This window comes from Triticum dicoccoides, chromosome 5B (genome assembly GCF_002162155.2).
Source record: "Triticum dicoccoides isolate Atlit2015 ecotype Zavitan chromosome 5B, WEW_v2.0, whole genome shotgun sequence".
NCBI classification, from domain to species: domain Eukaryota; kingdom Viridiplantae; phylum Streptophyta; class Magnoliopsida; order Poales; family Poaceae; genus Triticum; species Triticum dicoccoides.
Window position 1 is genome coordinate 638480719 of NC_041389.1, and position 5566 is coordinate 638486284.

The window sequence follows — 5566 nt, forward strand, 5'->3', positions numbered from 1 at the left end:
AGAAAGAATAACTTTTAGGTGGTTTCGTACCCTACAATAATCTCTCTGTTTGTTCTCCGCTATTAGGGACTTCGGAGTGACTCTTTGTTGCATGTTGAGGGATTGTTATATGATCTAGTTATTTTATTATTGTTGAGAGAACTTGCACTAGTGAAAGTATGAACCTTAGGCCTTGTTTCCTAGCATTGCAATACCGTTTGTGCTCACTTTTATCATTAATTACCTTGCTGTTTTTATAATTTTAGATTACAAAAACCTATATTTACCATCCATATTGCACTTGTATCACCATCTCTTTGACGAACTAGTGCACCTATACAATTTACCATTGTATTGGGTGTGTTGGGGACACAAGAGACTCTTTGTTATTTGGTTGCAGGGTTGTTTGAGAGAGACCATCTTCATCCTATGCCTCCCACGGATTGATAAACCTTAGGTTATCCACTTGAGGCAAATTTTCTAATGTCCTACAAACCTCTACACTTGGAGGCCCAACAACGTCTACAAGAAGAAGGTTGCGTAGTAGACATCATGTCTCCTTACAAATTTGCTCTGCATATTAAAGGCCTTACCCGCCGCGATCTGCTTGGCCTCTCGGATCTCTCGACAGGCGCCTTGGGCTTCAATCTGGGCCTCCTTCGCACTTTGGAGCGCCGTAGCAAGTTCGAAGTCTCGATCCGACACCTTGCGCTCCAAGGACTCACATATTCTTATAGCATCTATGATCTCTTGTTGAACTTCATCCAACCTCGCTTCTTGTTTCCGGCGGGTGGCTTTCTCCTCGTCCTCCTCCTTCTTGGCCTCGGCCAGCGCGCTCTTGAGGGCCTTGACCTCAGACACGTCAACTACGAGCGTAATCATAAAGCTCATTTAGATAAAAAATCGGAGGTCATATCATTTCAGATATGCTTCAGCACCGCATACCTTGATTTTCCTCCAACTTCCGCTTTAGTTCGGACACTTCGGCAGCATGCGAGGTTGCCCCTAGCATCGAAGCTTGTTCATCAAAAGAGACAGATATGTTAGCTATTGTGAAGCATTATTCGATCCTCTGTTCGGCCTTTCTTCGCGAACGCCGAACAGAGTCTCAGGGGCTACTATCTATACACAGGAATTTCTTTTGCAAACAGCCAAAAATAAATTATGTCACATACCTCAAAGCCTGTTAAAAGGCTGGTATAGGCTTGGTTCAATCCATTTTTAGCAGACCGAACCTTTTCAACCACCATACCCATAAGGGTACGGTGTTCCTCCACAATGGAAGCACTCTGAAGCGCTTCCACCAGAGTGTCCGGCGCCTTCGGATTGACAGAGGATGCCGATGGAGAGGGCACCCCCCTTCTCTCGAAGGAGTCTGCTCACCCAATTCCGCATCCATATGGATCTCCGGAATAATATTCAGTTGGGGGCCAAATTGAGCATGGCCCCCGTCACCGGTCCCCATGGGGGTCGAGTTCCCCCTCTTTTCGGCAACATAGGTATTACCCTCCATCGCCACCTTCACGGCTTCCTGCACCTCCCCGTGACCTAGAGAGGTTCTTTGGGACAACACTTCGGTGTTGTCCGTAGCGGTGGGTGGAGAGATCTGCGGAGGCGACTCACTCTCCATTGCGTTCGGCCCTAGCGAGTTCCTAGATGACGATGATCGTTGGGGGAGACTGTGAGCCGGGCTGCAACACGCAATTAAATATGTTAGAACCACAAGGCATGAAACCAGACATATGAACGGTGTCTTTGGATACTTACGATCCGGCCAGGGGCTTCAGCCTGGGGTGCCACTCGGGGATGGCATCGAAATCCGTTTTGGAATCATCCGAAAGGGAGAGTTTCCCCTTCTTGGACGCCTCTACATCCGTGGAAGTCGCCCTTTTGTTCTTTGCCCCTTTAAGGGGAGAGTTGCTCTCTTCCTCCTCTTCATCTTCGTCATCAGAGGAGAGAGTCTCGGTGTCTTCGGACATGGCGTCCTAAGTGCCCTTACGGCGAAGGCCACCTCTGGTATCCTTGCTCTTATTCTTGGTCTTCTTCTCCGGTGCATGATACGGCGCTGGAACTAGCATCTTCGTCAACAAAGGGATGGCTGGGTCTTAGGGCAGCGGAGTCGGACATTGGATCCGCTCTGCCTTCTTTGTCCAACCCTATGGGAGTAATGGAAAGTTCAGTATACTCCTTGGACTTGCAAATCAAAGTTATCATAAAACTTACGGGAGTGGCCAGATGAGCGTAGTAGAGGCCGTGGTCTTCGGTCATTTCCGGCCACGACTTCTGAGCCTTGAAAACCAGCTTCCATATGTCTTCGTGCGTCGTGCCGAAGAACCGCTGCAGGGTCCGAGGACCGACTGGGTCGAATTCCCACATATACTCAGTCCGGTGTTGGCAGGGGAGAATCCGGCGAAAGAGCATCACCTGGATCATGCTAGCAAGACTGGTGTTCTTGTTTATCATACCCTTGAGTGACTTTGAAGTGTCGGCACCTCGTCGGGCGATGCCCAATCCAGGCCCTTGCTGATCCATGAGGTAAGCCGCATTGGAGGCTCGGATTTGAACTCGAGAGCGGCGGCCCATGTGCTGTCGCAGGGTTCCGTGATATAGAACCACCCCTGCTGCCATCCCTTGACAGTCTCCACAAAGGTCCCCTTTGTCCAGGTGACGTTGGGAAGTTTGCTCACCATGGCGCCGCCGCACTCCGTGTGTTGACCTTCAACCACCTTCGGCTTCACGTTGAAGACCTTGAGCCATAGGTCGAAGTGGGGAGGGATGCGGAGGGATGCCTCGCACACGACGATAAATGCCGAAATGGTGAGGAAGGAATTTGGGGCTAGATTGTGGAAATCTAGCCCATAGTAAAACATGAGACCGCAGATGAAAGGATGGAGGGGAAACCCTAGTCCGCGGAGGAAATGGGGAATGAACACTACCCTCTCATTAGGCTCCGGGGTGGGAATGATCAGCTTCTTGGCAGGGAGCCAGTGGACTATGTCCGCGGCTAGGTACCCAGCTTCCCCGAGCTCCTTGATGTTCTCCTCTGTAATAGAGGAAGCCATCCACTTGCCCTGCGCTCCAGACCCGGGCATGGCTAAGAGTGTTTGGTGGCGGTGGAAAAGATTGGAACTTGGATGCTGGAGCTTAAATGGCAGATGGGCCGAGGAGGAAGAAGGCGTGGGGTAAAAAGACGGATCCTTATCTTCTTATAAAGGCGGTGGATATCAAGCATCCCCTCATAAGCCTTAAATCTCGCCTGTTCCCAAGGGGGACGTGTGAATGACACGGTTGGATTACCCAAACCCCTATTGATGAGAATCCCGTGATAAGAGGACACGATCCCTGTTTTGACAAAACATGCCTATGACCGTGCCTCGAAACACGAAGCTGGAGCTGTAAAATGATTGAAAACACTAACAAGGCCAGGACATAACGCCTCGTCGGAAAAATCGCCTATGGACCTTACTTACTTTGTTTTGAGTATTTTTGCCCTTACGGCTTAAAAGTTGTAATTACTAAACAGAGCCGGATATAGCTATCATGTGCGGAGGACTGCTTTGGAGTATTCGGAGAAGGAACCTGCCTTGCAATGCCGAAGACAATCTGCGTGCCGGATACATCATCATTGAAGCCCGGTTTAGGGGCTACTGAGGGAGTCCTGGACTGTGGGGTCCTCGGGGAGCCGGCCTATGTGATATGGGCCGGACTGATGGGCCGTGAAGATACGAGATAGAAGGCCTTCTCGGGACTCTCCTTTGCATGGATGGCAAGCTTGGCGTCCGGATGTATAGTTTCCTTCCTCTGTAAACTGACTTTGTATAACCCTAGTCCCCTCCGGTGCCTATATAAACTAGAGGGTGTAGTCCGTAGGGAGGAGAACAATCATACATGCTAGACATCTAGGTTTTAGCCATTACTATCTCGAGGTAGATCAACTCCTGTAACCCCTGTACTCATCAAAGTCAATCAAGCAGGAAGTAGGGTATTACCTCCATTAAGAGGGCCCGGACCTGGGTAAACATCGTGTCCCCTGCCTCCTGTTACCTTCGATCCTTAGACGCACAGTTCGGGACCCCCTACCCGAGATCTGCCAGTTTTGACACCAACACTCCCCTCTTCCCCCACCTATATATACATGGGGAGGGGGCGCCTAGAACACACAACATCAATTGTTAGCCGTGTGCGGCGCCCCCCTCCAAAGTTTACACCCCCGGTCATATTATCGTGGTGCTTAGGCGAAGCCCTGTGCGGATAACTTCACCATCACCGTCACCATGCCGTCGTGCTGACAGAACTCATCTACTACCTCAACACCTTGCTGGATCAAGAAGGCAATGTCACCGAGCTGAATGTGTGCAGAACTCGGAGGTGCCATATGTTTGGTACTTGATCGGTCGGAGCTAAAAGAAGTTTGACTACATCAACCGCATTGTCAAACGCTTCCGCTTACGGTCTACGAGGTTACGTAGACACATCTCTCCCCCTCGTTGCTATGCATCTCCTAGATAGATCTTGCACGAGCGTAGGATTTTTTTTTGAAATTGCATGCTACGTTACCCAACACGGTCAAGTACATCCGCCTGTCTATCAATCTACATGGCAACTTCATGAAGCTCAAAGAAACCAATATGCTACATTTGGTAGTGCCATCTTAATTTGTTGAAGCAATACTAAAATGACCTAGATGGGAAATTCCATTGTTTAATGGAGGGGAAAATTTTGTTTTTGCCACTCTAGATTTTGCCAGTTTTCCTTATGCCACTCTAACTTTTGACATTTCACTTTTGCCACTCTTAGCTTTTGACAATGCATCATAATGCCATTCTATGGAAAAAGAAAAAATAATTCAAAGTGGCAATTTTGATAAATTGTCAAAAGCTAAGAGTGGCAAAAATAAAATGAAATTATTTTGCTTTTCCCATGGAATGAAAATTGTGATACATTGTCCAAAGCTAAGAGTTGCAAAAGTGAAATGCCAAAAGCTAGAGTGGCATAAGGAAAATCTGCAAAATCTAGAGTGGCAAAAACAAAATCTCCGACTTAATGGAGATGATCCTACTGGCTGGTGATTACATTTGATTCTTTTATCATATGACATAACTCCATATGATCGGTGGGTTAACTTGGCAACTGGACATTTTTAAGGAAGGGCTGCTACATGGTTGAAGTATATTTGTGTACCTTGCAAAATGGTCACTTCGCAGCAACTGTGTCACATGTTAGCAGACATGTTTTTTGAAGCGTCAGTACATGAAGCCATGGAACTACCGAAGAACATACAACAAACAAGAACTATGACTAACTACATTGAAAACTTTGAGCATTGTGTGTGTGGCAGTATAGTTGAAAGAGATCATCCATTCCTATATGAAAATTTCTTGCTCAACTATTACATTAGAGGTTTAAGAGTTGATATTAAACATATTGTATGTGGACAAAAATCAACTAGGATTATTGAATCTTATTGGTATTCTTAAATTTATGGGAAAGAAGCAACTGCTAGGAATGCACAGTTACAACCAATGTATAGACACTCCAAATCAACTTGAAATACAAGTTTCACACAAAAAAAACAATGCTCCTTTTC